A 15,441-nucleotide genomic window follows, 5' to 3' on the forward strand; every position below is an offset into this window, starting at 1 on the left:
TTTTTAAACTTTGTAATTCTTGTTTGTTTTCTGACCTGGTTCCCTAGGGATTACCTGTGTGCCTGCACACACAATAACTGCTGCTCACATGTGTCACTGTTCATCTCCCTCTCTCTGTGTCACTCACTCCACTCCAATCAGTCATCTCGCCTCCTACCATTTCAACAGGCAAGACACACTCCTGCCTCAAGGTCTTAGCATCTGCTACTCCCTCTGCCTAGAACACTCCTCCCCCAAATATCTACAGGGCTCTTTCTCTCACCTTCTTTGGGTCTTTATTCAAATAGTGCCTATCTAGTGAGGCCTTCCCTGAACACTCTTGTTTACAACTGAACCCTTCCCTTGCATTTCTTCCAAAGCATCTATTACCTTCAAATACATTATATATTTTACTTATTTATGTTTTCATTCTGGTTTCACTAATGGAATGCTAACACCATGAAGGCAGGAAGTTTTGTTTTTTCATACTGTAACACCAGTACCTAGAAGACTGTCTGGCACATAGCAGGTACTCAGCAAATACTTGATGAATCAAAGAATCATATTCTTAAAACAATGCAGATTTGTATTAATTGATCCATACACAGCCCAGAAGGTTCAAAGCTAAAAGAATGCTGATTAATGGATGACTAAGCATGTTGACTATATACAGGCCAGTTCTATCTATTGGAAATATAATGTAAGCCACAAGTAAGTTATAATTGTCTAGCAGCTACATTAAAAATAAGTAAAAGAAAACAAGTGAAATTAATTTTAATGTTTTGTTCCATCCAATATATCCAAAATATTATCATTTAAACATGTGATTTGTACAAAAATTACTAATAAAATCTTTTCAGTCTTTTTTTTTTCACACCAAGTCTTTGAACTTTGGTGTCTATTTTATGCACAGCACATCTCATTTGGGACCAGCCACATTTCAAATGTCAACAGCTCCATGTGGCCACTGGCTACCATATCGGACAGGTCAGATATAGACCCAAGTTAAATAACCCTGTTACAGTAGGGAAGTATCTTGTACATTTATTCACTGTATTCACCTGAGCATTCCAAAATAAGGTCCTGGTACAACCTCATAATTTCCTAGCTTTGTCAAACAGATTCAATGAATATAACAAGAGAACCAGTAGCTTTCATTCTGACAAACAGTTTATATCAAACTGGCTCAACTCTAAATTTCACAGAGAAATTCTGATTGGAAAGAATGAATGCCCTTCTTTTCTAGTCTCTTTAATTAAGAAACAAAGTCAAATCCAGAGAGATTTTGTAATCTTATCTATATTATAAGGGGGAAAAAAACATTATTTTCAAATAGAAAGAACTTTTAAAATTCTATTTTCAAGAAACAAATAAGCATTTATTTCAAGTTAGCCAAAATACATTTCCTGCTAAAATACAATTTTTGTACAGATATAGTTGCATTTAAGAAATTCATAACAGTTGTCTTACCAATATTTTTGCATTCATAGTAAAAAGCTGAAATAAAACACTAAGGAAAAATTTAATAAGCTCTTAAAATTTTAATATATACAGTTAGGTCCTTAATATGATTCTTAATTATATATAGAAAATGTTTTCATTAATTTTTTTATTATCAGGGGATTAATTTCTTCCAGAATCCCAGTATTTAAAAATATTCACTTACTGGAACTGTAATAATTGCCATCATTATTCGACAACAAAATTTAAAGAATCCAATTAAAATGCCTGATAATTTAAAACCTAAATGTTAAAACATTTTCTTTTTTTAGGCAATAAATTAAAGCAGATACAGCATCTACTTACTCAGATGTTACAGGAGGTTTTCTTATCTGGCAGGTTTGAGCTCAGATCATCAGCAAGGCACAGAGAAACTCCAGATGGTAAAATGTCCCAAACTCTCTTTACCCTGAAAAGCATAAATAAAATGCCAGTGTGAGTAAGAAAACTCAAGCTACAACCAAGATAGAACTCTCTGGAGTGGCTTGTCTAGATAGGGAGTAACTTCTGTTTCTTTTCTTCTTTTTTTTTTTTTAAAGTGAGGGCTCACAACAAGTTAATTCACGGTCCTGGAGTTGTGGGTGACCTGACACAGCAATACTTGGTATTATAACTGCTCTTCTGTTTTAAGAAATCTCTTTGGGAGGAAGCCTAAATTAGAACAATAAAATATGCATCCTGTACTGTAATGTGATGGTTTTTTCACCAGTCTGACTCTTCAACTGGAGAGATTAGAGACCTATCTCTAATCACATAATTTATCCTAAAACTAAGATACTTATGAAAATGAAAAAGGAAACTTTTGAAATTTTTTAAATCAATAAACTGTTTTTATGATATTATTTTTTCATAAAAAATAAAAAATAATGTACATTCATTAAAGCAAAAGATTTAAGGTTCTTTATATTATATGGACACAAAATATCATAAGTAGACTAATTATTCTTGGTGTATATTCATGTACTTCAATCCATTTTCTTAAAGAGTCTGTCTCTGGTATTGTGTCATTGATATTTTTTCTGGAAAACATGTTTGGAAAAAAGCTTATTATTTGAAAATTTTCACCAAGTTACCACAGTATTTTTTTAAGTTTTATTTTAAGTAAGCTGAAATCACTGACATCTTCATCTGACTCTTCTCCATTAATGTTATTTTTAACAAGAAAATGTTCTTTTCACAGGTGCTGAGAAACCTGATAAGCTTTAAGGCAAATTCTGCTAAGCAGAGGATATTCTCAGTTCTATTTTTTAATAACAAAATTGTAAAATCTCAGCCTATTTTATAGATACTATCTTTCTGCCTAAATTGGAGCTCTTTTTTCCCACTCTTGCCCCCTCCAATCCATTCACCATGACAGTGCAGCTCAGGTGGATTCCCCACCCCACCCCCCCACCTCAGTGCAAACTTAACATGTAACTTACCATCTAAAAGCTTTTCAATGGCTTCCCATTGCTACTAGGATATAACCTCAAAGCTTAAAAGGCCCCCAAAGCCCAGCACAATCTGCTTCCTTTCTGTCTCTTAGGCAGCTCTGGCGACCTCTCAGGTCCCTGGAAGCACCAAGTTCTGCCCTGCCCCAGGCCTTTACACGCTCTGCTCCCTCTGCTTGGAATGCTTTTCTTCTTGGTCCATCTTTACTTGTCGTTCCATCTTTCCTATCTGAGATGCCTTCTAATCTTACCCAATCCAGAGTACACCAAGACATCCTCTCTTTTTCTCTCAAAAGGAGTCCATACTTTTCCTATGAGGCATTCACTGCAATCTATATTTGTGTTTTTAGGGGGCCTACCTCCACCGGGTGGTAAAAACATCACCAGAGGTTGTAGACTGTTCGTTTGACTCACCTCCTAATCACTGTTCTTTACCCAGACCCAGTTTGATCCCTGGCACTTGGTTAACCTTCAGAAAATGTTTGATGAATGAATGAATGAAAGACTGAAAAGCAGAGGGGTATAGGGACAAAGGACAATCTAGTTATTTCAGCTAACCTGTTATCTATGACCAACACAATTCATTATCCTAAATCCAACTACACCATCAATTTCCTCCTCTATATAGGATTATTTTCATCAGTGCACAGTCTATACTTTCTTCCAACCTGAGAGAGAGACAGACAGACACACAGACACATACACACACCCCTTTCTTCTGACCCCACGTTTCCATGAATTAATTCCCCATTATTCTAATGCAATTTCACAGGAATACCCAGAAGGGCTGACTATTTCTGCTGTCTCCAATTCTCTCCTCCTCTTCTTATTTGAGCCCACTCCAATCAGGCTTTTGTCCTGAAACTATTCTTGTTGTCACCAATGACTTCCACCTTGAACTACCCAGCAGCTAGGTACTGAGGCAGGTACTTTAATGAATTCTCTAATCCATTTAAACAAGTTCATCACAGTCACCTTTGAGCAGATACCATTGCTATCCCCAGAGAGAAGATCCTCTCTTTCTTTAGACACTTTCTTGCTTGGTTTCCAGGACACCATACTACTGACCCTCCTCCTGCTTCATTGGCCATTTCTTCTTAGACTTCGCATTGTCTCAGTCTCTTAATGCTAGAGTGACCCAAGGCCCTCGGTTCTCAGATTTCTCTTCTATCCGTATTCCCTCCCCTAGGTCATCTCAATGGGTCTCTCATCACTTTAAATACCACCTACAAGAATTCAAGGCTTGTATTTTCAGCTGCCTCTTTGACATCTCCCACAGATGTCTACCAGACACTTCACATTTAACATCACCCCATGACAAAGCTGTTCATGTTCTCCCCAAGGCTGATGCTCCTACGGGCTTTCCCATGTTAGTAAATGACAATTCAACCCTCCAAGTCATCTTTGCCTTTTCTCTTTCCTTAACATCCCATTTCCAATCCATCAGTAAATCCCATTGGCTCTTCCTTAAAAACATACCTAAATTCTGCCTATTTCTCCCTATCTCCACCACGACCCACTACTGCCATCCAAGCCTTTATCATCCCCATCTGATTATCACAAGAAGCTCCCAGCTGATTCTTTCCTTGCCTCACCACACACTATTCTCAAAACAAAAGGCCAGAGTCATATAGATAAAACAAAATCAGATCATGCCACTCCTTAAAACCCAGCAACTGTCTCCTTTCTCAGAGTAAAAGTCATTTTTCTTTTTACTCTTCCCCCTGGAGAATTTCAGGTTCTTAGGGGAAATATTTTTTGTTTTGATCGATACTATATCCCTCTGGTGGCACGAAAATGCCAGGGACATAACAGGTCTCCAGTAAACATTTATCGAATTTTTAAAAAGTTTGAAAACAGGACCATGGGTAGGCAATTCAACTAAATCTTCAGACTCTACGGTTCTTAACAGCAGGCTCTTAAGAGAGCATGGACCATGCAGTTATAATTCAATTTTGCACAGTAACTTGCACACAAACTCTTAATATAATTTCATCATTGATGGCATATTTCCCACTGAAATTTTAGCTTCCTATATTATATGAATATTACTAACTTTAAAAGTTAAGCAGAACATTTTAAAATATGACATCTGGGCCTCAATCTCAACACCAATTCCCTCAACTTCTACTGACACTACCCAGCCACTTCCTCCTTCGTGGCGGTACATGCTTAGTTATTGATGCTTTGCTGTGAGCACTGTCTTGACAGTGGCTCTGGAGCTCTCACTGTTACCCTACTTGCTGCTCTATTTGTCAGGTGACCCTGCAGACATGCAGAGGCTTAGACTATCCTGAATAGCAGGAAGAATAGTGACTGAGAGTCCAGCTATGGCTGCTTTCTTTTTCAAGGTTCTTCTTTCAACTTCTTGAATATATCTATTAACGCTATAACTCTTCCAAAGGCATTTCTCAGCCTATAGCCAACTGTTTCCAAGGTCTTTTTCATGAGTAAGCCTGTCTTCCAACAGTTTCATGACTCCTACAGGCTGTACCAGCCCACACACACTTCCATTTTCAACCCAGGACTCCACGCTTCCTCTTGGTTCTTAGCAGACTCTACATAAGAATATTTTATCAGTGCAGTATCTTCATGTGACAATTTAAATTCACAGAGAAACCTGGAGCAAGCTGAATACTGATACAATCATTCTACTCTCAATCACTGTTAGACCTTATCTCGTTTCACCAAAAAGTTCAAAAGCGTTTGCAGTTCTTTCAACTATCAACAACCTATAATTTAATGAGAAGCTATACACTTTCTACATATGTCATTCTTGTTTTTCTTAAGTATCACTATAAAGCAACACTGCTAAAATCAGGATAGATACCAACATGCTTAAAAACACATATATTAATATGACCCAGTATATGTATGGCCATCATCAGTATCATGAGAGGATGATAAACTAACATATACTAAGTACTTACTATGTACAGGTATTTCATCCTCCTCATCATATGCAATCCTTATCATAGTCTTGTATGATAGCTACATATCACCAGACTTTAATCCCCTCCCCACCCCAGTGAGTGAAAGTTGCTCAGTCGTGTCTGACTCTTTGCGACCCCATGGACTGTCCATGGAATTCTCCAGGCCAGAATACTGGAAGTGGGTAGCCTTTCCCTTCTCCAGGGGATCTTCCTAACCCAGGGATCGAACCCAGGTCTCCCGCATTGCAGGCAGATTCTTTACCAACTGAGTCACAAGGGAAGCTCAAGAATACTGGAGTGGGTAGCCTATCCCTTCTCCAGCGGATCTTCCTGTCCCAGGAATCGAATCGGGGTCTCCCGCGTTGCAGGCAGACTCTTTATCTACTTTGTCCCCTTCTCCTCCTGCCCCCCAATCCCTCCCAGCATCAGAGTCTTTTCCAATGAGTCAACTCTTTGCATGACATGGCCAAAGTATTAAGAGTTTCAGCCTCAGCATCAGTCCTTCCAAAGAACACCCAGGACTGATCTCCTTTAGAATGGACTGGTTGGATCTCCTTGCAGTCCAGGGGACTCGCAAGAGTTTTCTCCAACACCACAGTCCAAAAGCATCAGTTCTTCGGCGCTCAGCTTACTTCACAGTCCAACTCTCACATCCATACATGACCACTGGAAAAACCATAGCCTTGACCAGACGGACCTTTGTTGGCAAAGTAATATCTCTGCTTTTCAATATACTATCTAGGTTGGTCATAACTTTCCTTCCAAGGAGTAAGCGTCAGCAATTAGTGACTCAACTTTAAGGAGTGCTTGGTCAATTTTTACCAAAATGAGTAGCTAATAATTAAAACTGTTTTATCTGATAAACCTGTAGAAGTCAACTTACACCTGTACGACAGGCTTAAGTGTTTAAAAGTTTTTTCAGTTGATTCACCCTAGCAGGTCTAAGGGATACAAACATTCTTTAAAGAAACTACACTATTATGACTACTGAAGTTTTTCATGGAAAAGATGAATAGTTTGTTATATTTGGCCTTTACTTATTTCTCTACATGGAAACTGTCTCTTAAATTATTCTGTTATGAAAACTTATACTAATGAGCATAAGCTCCTTGGGGGAAAAAAAAGATTTCAAAGTTGTCCTTGACTCTTTAGTGAACTAGACTTCTGAGCTGGACAAATCCAGCTCTTGAAATTCCTTGAAAAATGCTACTTTCATCCTTTAAAGCTTAAAAGCTTCACATTAATCTATAAAATAAACTATCTCTACTGAAAGTACTGTCACAGAACTTGAGGATGAACAGAATAAAATCAGCACCAATACAAAAGCCACACTGACAACACTGAATATTTAGAGAAGCAAACAACTGAACGGTGCTGTTGACCACCACGGTGCCCGAAGCCCCTGCCCCAGTGGCATTTTCACAGCAGAGGAGCTGGATTCCTGGCTCCCAGAGCCCCCGCCCCACCCCTATGGTGCACGCACCTCCCAGGCCAGGTTCCCGCGGCCTCCTCAGGCTCTGGGGAGCCCAGTCCACGTGAGCTGCACTCCTGGGTCTTTTATATAACTGTGGTTGAAGATATTTTTCACAAGGTTCTTTAAACAAAGATTCACGTGATAAATTTCTGCTCAAGTTTAGTTCCAGGAAATGTTTGGTTTCTGCAGCTGTTTATATGCTTCCGGTTGTCAGGACATGAAAACGATATAATTCTGTTTCTTTTTCTTACTTGAGCAACTAGAAAATGTGAAATCAAAGATATTGCCCAAATCTCTCACCACTGACAGATGGGAATACTTAATCCTTCAACTTCTTTTAGTTGAGATTGGTTTTACTTTTTTATAAATTTACTTTACCTTTTGGCCTGAAATGTATAAGCTGCTTTAAGTGTTTGCAGAAGCAATGAAAGTTGCTAAATGGAAAACATAAAAGACATATATAATGTTTGACATGCTTATACATCCCAGAATAAAATTCAAAAAACAGAGAAAATACACTGAGAAGGCACAAACGCCCAGAATTAAACTCTCTGTTATATAAAAAATACAGAAGATTCCACAGAGAAACAAAACAGCATTCTATCCTCCATTTAAACCCGGTTAACCAGTTTGAATACTCAAATAGGTTCTTGGTTGAACCTCCCTAGCAAAACTAAAAAGTCTGAAATTTTTACAAAGCATTTTAGTAAGAGAGCTCTCAAACATTATTTTGAAAAATAAAAACATTTTAGAAAAGTCAATTAAATTAGGTTTATGACAGGTGTATGCTTGAAGTCACTTCATTTGTAAAATAGTCCAGATTACAGGTATGCGTTCTGTAACCATAATCAGCCAAGAACTGTTTCTAGTTCCTTCACTTCTTTTCAACACTGAGGTTCAGTAATAAGTCAATAAAGTAATAAGTGATAAAAGTATCCATCCAATAAATAAGTATTTATTATAATTTTTATATTCTTTTCTCAAAGCATTTATAACCTATAAAAAGGCAGACATTATAGCAAAATTATATCTTACAAATATGAACATTCCAACAAGAGAAAAAAAGGATGATTTATGTAGGCCATAAGTTTGTACTTACACTATCTGACTGATATAGCAAAAAGAGAGAGTCAATCAATTGTAAAATGCACACTAGCCATGATGCAATGATATGTCTCAGGAGAAACAGAATTTGCCCTGGTATGCAAATCTGAGAAATATTTCTCTAGCAGATCACTATACAATAATACACTGGGGTCTTTAATACCATCCCTGACAGGCTCATCTAGCAGTTTCTTAGAGCATACAACATACAGTAAAAACATAAAGCTCTTAAGATTATCTGGATGAATAAAAAAGACAGAAAACCTAGAGAGTCTGTCTAATACAACTTTCTGTGACGATATTCTAGATATTCTAAATCTATACTGTCCAATACAGTAGCTACTGCTGCTGCTAAGTCACTTCAGTCGTGTCCGACTCTGTGTGACCCCATAGACGGCAGCCACCAGGCTCCCCCATCCCTGGGATTCTCCAGGCAAGAACACTGGAGTGGGTTGACTAAGACAACCAAGAAACTGAATTTTTAATTACTTTTAATTTTAAATTTAAAAATTTTTTATTTAATTTTTATTTTAATAACTATAAGGCAAATATCTACCCACGGGACCATACAGGTCTAAAACATTAGTTATCAAACTTGTTTTAGTAGCAAAACCATTTGAGTTGACAAACATACACCAAACCTAATATATTAAAAAAAAGTAAATGGTATATTATATATAAGTTCAAATTTATAATATTAATATAGTCAATGTGAATATGGAGAAGGCAATGGCAACCCACTCCAGTACTCTTGCCTGGAAAATCCCATGGATGGAGAAGCTTGGTGGGCTGCAGTCCATGGGGTCGCTGAGAGTCAGACACGACTGAGTGACTTCACTTTCACTTTTCACTTTCATGCATTGGAGAAGGAAATGGCAAACCACTCCAGTGTTCTTGCCTGGAGAATCCCAGGGACGGGGGAGCCTGGTGGGCTGCCGTCTATGGGGTCGCACAGAGTTGGACATGACTGAAGCAACTTAGCAGCAGCAGCAGCAATGTGAATATGAGTTTTCCAGTGGCTAAAAACTAGAAATTGACAGTTATAAGTGAGAGTTATAAACTCAAATCAGTCTCAGTAAACACTTACTTCTGTATTTCGCTTGGATGCACTGTGCACTATGAGAGACTTTCAGCTACACATTCTGAGCTACCCAATTACCAAAAGCCACATATAGCAGCCATCTACTCAGAAAGCATAAGAAGAAAGCACAGCATGCCAGCAGGGAAGCTTCAGGTGTTTGTCTTCATGGGAAGAGTCATCCCAGAAGTTCACATGGCCAAACAAGAAGCTATTCTCTTGGGCATTCAGATGACAGTTCAGATGCAAGGAAATGAGAATCACAGGGTCACAGTGACTTAGAAGCCTTCTGTCTCAAACAGAAACGAATACCTCAAAAAGGATCTTAGCCACAGCCTCCAGGTCCCCATGAATTTCATACCCATCGCTAAAAAGTGCCCCTCCCAGGGAAGCTCAAAGTTAGTGCTTCTAATCAAGAATTCAGAGCTCACATATAGTTCCTCCCAGACCAAACACATTCACCAATAAAGGTCATTTTCACCATTAGCAATGTTGCCTAGTAACACGGTTAACCTTCCATTTTTATCATAATTCAGAGGAACTGAATAGAAAGTTCATCCAGGGTTACTTTTGTCCTGAGAGAATGAGAATGGCTCTGTTAATTCTTTACCCACCTTCATGATTAAAAAAATAATAATCCTAGCATATCAAGAATAAAAAAGAACTTCCTTAGCTTCTTTCAAAAACCTGTAACAAAATCATATTAATGATTAAATACTGTAAGGATTTCCTTTAAAAGCCAGGAAATTAGACCAAGAAGACTACAACCATAACTTCTGTTCAAGGCACAGTGGTCCTAATCAATGTAACAGAAGAAATCAAAATGAGATATAAAATTTTAAATGAAATGATAAAAATTTCTCTAAGTGATAATTTATACAGGTACTTATGAAGACAAGATATTGAAAGTAATATAAAAACAAAATCATTAATGTTGCTAGATATAAGGTTAATATACAAAAACTAATATAATTCCTAGAAGTCACAGAACATAACTTGGTAATTTAACTAGGAAAAGCTACCATTTAAAATGTCAACTTAATAAAAAAAAAATAGTTCATATAGTAAAAAGACTTGTAGCAGCTGCCTGAGGTAGGGGGTGGGGGGGAGTAAAATGAGGAAGGGGGTCTCAGGGTACAAATAGTCATGGGGATGTAACATACAGCCTGGTGACTAGAGACACTAATACTGTACTGCATATTTGAAAGTAACTAAGAGAATGGATCTTCAAAGTTCTCATCATAAACAAAAAAACTGTGTCATTAGATATGGCAACAGATGTCACCTGAACTTACTGTGGTGGTGAATTTGTAATATATACAAAAATAAAAATCATTACATTGTGCAAGTGAAACAAATATAATATTATGCAACTATACTTCAATAAGAAAGGAACAAGGAAAGGTAAGGAGGGAAAAGAACAGAAAGAAAGAAAGAGAAAAAGAAAGAAGGCAACTAAAAGATACAAGCTTTCTAATAATAAATTTCCAGTAATGAAACTAACAAGAAAGTTATCAGGTGCATAGGAGGAAATCAGTGTTGAGTAAATAAAAAAATATACCATGTTTATAGACAAAGACCTAATTAATATTCTTAAATTGAGTGGAATTTCACTATGATTCTAATAAAACTCTCTACAAGGTCTTTCATGGATAAGTTGGTCCTTCCTGTGGTCATGTATGGATGTGAGAGTTGGACTGTGAAGAAGGTTGAGCGCCAAAAAATTGATGCTTTTGAACTGTGGTGTTGGAGAAGACTCTTGAGAGTCCCTTGGACTGCAAGGAGATCCAACCAGTCCATTCTGAAGGAGATCAGCCCTGGGATTTCTTTGGAAGGAATGATGCTAAAGCTGAAACTCCAGTACTTTGGCCACTCATGCGAAGAGTTGACTCATTGGAAAAGACTCTGATGCTGGGAGGGATTGGGGGCAGGAGGAGAAGGGGATGACAGAGGACGAGATGGCTAGATGGCATCACCGACTCGATGGACATGAGTCTGAGTGAACTCCGGGAGCTGGTGATGGACAGGGAGGCCTGGCGTGCTGTGATACATGGGGTTGCAAAGTGTCGGACACGACTGAGCGACTGAACTGAACTGAACTGAACACAAAATTCTTAAGAAAAATAGAGCTAAGAATAAATAGCCTTGCCAAACTTGAAGGAGAACACAGGCAACACGCCTCCAGAATGTTAGGTTTTATACTGAACCATTGTAAGTTACACAGTGCAGACAAATGAACATCACAGAACACCTATAGAAAAACGTGTGTTTGGAAATGTGATATTTAACAGTGACAGTGCTGCAAATCAGGGGAGAAAGGATGGACTATCAAACAGTGGTGCTAAGACATAAGCCATCTATAAGGAAGTAAAATTAAACCCATGTTTCACACCACACAAAAACATCATCAGGCAAACTAAAGAGATAAATGTGAAAAAAAATTAAAACTTTTTAGAAAAAAAAATCCTTGCTGTAATGAGGGCTTTTAAAAATGAGATACAAAAAGCAAAAATTGAAGTAGAAGACCAATATATATTACTATGTCAAATTTTTTTAAACATTCTAAACAATAAAAGATTCAAACTTTTAAAACAAATGAAAAAAATCAAGCCATGGACTGAGAAAAGATAGTTTAATAACCAACAAAGTGTTAATTTACAGAATACATGAAAAACTCCTAAAAAATCAAAAAGTAAACATAAACAATTGAATTGATACAACAGAGAACAATTGTGGGTAGCCAATTAGAAGGAAATCTGAGTGAAAAATAAACACAAAGTGTCCACACTTAGTACAAAGAAAATTAACACTACAATGAGATATAATTTTATATCAGGCTGGCAAAATATCATATAGTAATAAAAAATTTTAACAGATTCAGCCACTCTGGAGAGCAATTTGGCAATACTTAATAAAGGTAGCAAAGCTTGTATCTGTGACCAAGCAATTCCACTCCTGAGTATGTGTACTAGAGAAACTGGCAGGGCCTTAAGGAGGTGTATCTGCAAGTGTTTGTTAGCACTCTTTGTAACAGTAAAAAATTGGAAGCAACCCAAACACGAATTAACAGGAGAATGGATAAACATACGGTGGTACAGTCTTATCATGAAATACTACACATATTTAAAAGAATCAAGGACAGCTATAAATACCAAAGATAAATAAATCTTAGCAGAAACACAAAGAACAATGTCAGCTTCGGCACAGCCAGAGATATAATCAATAGACTGAAAAGGCAATCCACAGTATAAGAGAAAACATTTGCATATATATATATCTGATAAGTGGTTAATATCCCAACTCTATAAGTATCTTCTACAACTCAAGAGCAAAAAAATCAAGAAACCTCCTATTTAAACAGATTTTTCCTTAAAGAAGACATATAAACAGCCAACACGTACATGAAAAGATGTTCAACACTACTATCATGATGGAAATGTAAATCAAAATCACAATGAGATTATTATCACCTCACGCCTGTTAGGATGGCCATTATTAAAAAAAAAAAAAACAAACAGAAGTAACAAGTGCTGGTAAGTATGTGTATAAACTGGAATCCTTGTGTGCAGTCACTGGGAATGTAAAATGGTACAGTTGCTATGGAAAACAGTAGCGGCTGCTCCTTAAAAAATTAAAAACAGAACTACCAAATGATTCCACAGTTCCACCTGTGGAGCTTTATTCAAAAGAATTTAAAGTGGGATCTCATAGGCATATCTATACTCCCGTGTTCACTGCAACATTATTCACAATAGCCAAGAGGTGGAAATAATCTAAATGTCTTCATTTAGGAAATGTCTTCTGATTCATTCATCAGTGGGTGAATGAATACAGAAAATGGGTTGTAAACATACAATGGAATATTATTCAGCCATAAAAAGAAGGAAGTCCTGTCATATGTGTCATGGATGAACCTTGAGGACATTACACTAAGTGAAATAAGCCAAATACAGAAAAACAAACAGTGCATGATTCCACTTATATAATAAGGTAGCTGCTGCTGCTGCTGCTAAGTTGCTTCAGTCGTGTCCGACTCTGTGCGACCCCACAGACAGCAGCCCACCAGGCTCCCCATCCCTGGGATTCTCCAGGCAAGAACACTGGAGCAGGTTGCCATTTCCTTCTTCGATGTGTGAAAGTGAAGTTGCTCAGTTGTGTCTAACTCGAGACCCCCATGGACTGCAGCCCTCCAGGCTCCTCCATCCATGGGATTTTCCAGGCAAGAGTACTGGAGTGGTGCCATTGCCTTCTCTTAATAAGGTAGCTAAAGCAGTCAAATTCATAGAAGTAGGAAGTAGACGAGTGGCTGCCACAGACTGGAGGGGAGCGGCAAATGGAGGTGCTGTTCAGTAGGTGCAGAGGTTCAGTCATGCAAGATGAAGAAGTTCTAGAGCTCTGCTGCCCGGTACTGTATGTAGAGTTAATAATAATGTACCACACACTTAAAATTTTAAGAGGGAAGATCTCATGTGTCTTTCAGCACAACTAAGAAAAAAATGTTTGAAATCATATAAATAATACTATATACATATATGTGTGTGTGTGTATATATATATTTATATATGTATGTATGCATGCATGCTCAGTCACTTCAGTCGTGTCTGACTCTTTGTGACCCTATCGACTGTCCTCTGCCCACGGGATTCTCTAGGCAAGAATACTGGAGTAGGTTGCTATGCCTTCCTCTAGGGCATCGTCCCAACCCAAAGATTGAACCCGCATCCCCTGAGTCTCCTGCATTACAGGCAGATTCTTTACCCATTGAGCCACCTGGGAAACCCCATACACATATATGTATGAATATGTATGTATACAGTTGTATACAAAGGCAGTAAGAGCATAAAATACTCTTATTGTGTGGAGTATTAAACACCAAATTCAAGACAGAGGTTTCAAACTAGTAAGGAGGAAGAAAGGAGAATGGGGCCAAAAATGCTAAACAGGAAGTTTCTATTTTCTCTGTGATATTTTATTACTTTAAAAAAAAATATTTTAAAACTGATAATATTTAAACAAATATTTTAAAACTTATAGTATTTGATAATTTATTTTTACTTTCAATTTGTTTTTCTGTATGTTTGAAATATATTATTACAGAAACAAATTTTTTATAACCTAGTAAATACTAAGAACATTTTCTTCCTTTTTAAGCAATTGGTATAGTTCATCTTCTCTAATAACAAAAGATTCCATGGGGGAGGATGGGCCTGAAATTATATCAAAATTGAGTTTGTGTGTGTGTTCACTCTTCTCAGAAGAGAAGCCACAGATTTCATCAAAGGGGTCTGTGACTCAAAATGTTGAGAACCATGAACATAAGTGTTGATATTTGCCATTTTTCAGCAGGCAACAATAAAACAGAACCCCTGGGTACTTACCTGAAAAAAAAATGAAAATGCCAACTTGGAAAGTGAACATTCCTATGTTCACTGCGGTATTATTTACAACAGCCAAGACATGAAAACAAACTAAGTATACAATGACAAATAAATAGAGAAAATGTAGCATATATACACAATGTAATATTATTCAGTCATAAAAAAGAATGAAATTTTGCCTTTTCTGACAACATGGATGGACCTCGAGGGCACTGTGAGCAGTGAAATAAGTGAAGTGAGACAGAGTAAAACAAATACTGTGTGATTGCACTTACATGTGGAATCTAAAAAAAACAACAACAACAAAACACCCAGCTCGCAGTACAGAGAACAGACTGGTGGCTGCCAGAGGTGGGGGGGTGGACAAGTAGGCAAAACGGGTAAAGGAAGTCAAAAGGTACAAACTTTCCAGTTACAAAAGCCCTGGGGATGGAATGTATGGCAGACAACCATAGTTAACAATACTGTATTGCATATCTGAAAATTGCTAAGAGTCGATCTTAAAAGTTTTCATCACAAGAAAAAAAAATCCATAAATATATATGTTGACAGACATTATCTAATC

At 37.4% G+C, this 15,441-nt stretch overlaps 1 long non-coding RNA gene across 2 annotated transcripts in view; it reads right to left on the minus strand.

Annotated features, from left to right (window-relative positions):
* The window catches only part of LOC129659507 (uncharacterized), a 78,453-nt gene that overhangs the window by 21,158 nt on the left and 41,854 nt on the right, over positions 1–15,441 (minus strand). For both annotated transcript variants that reach the window (XR_008718096.1, XR_008718097.1), the window contains exon 5: positions 1,786–1,888. This is a non-coding gene — a long non-coding RNA (uncharacterized LOC129659507). The remainder of the gene's footprint in view (positions 1–1,785; positions 1,889–15,441) is intronic.

This window comes from Bubalus kerabau, chromosome 8, assembly GCF_029407905.1.
Source record: "Bubalus kerabau isolate K-KA32 ecotype Philippines breed swamp buffalo chromosome 8, PCC_UOA_SB_1v2, whole genome shotgun sequence".
Classification (NCBI taxonomy): domain Eukaryota; kingdom Metazoa; phylum Chordata; class Mammalia; order Artiodactyla; family Bovidae; genus Bubalus; species Bubalus kerabau.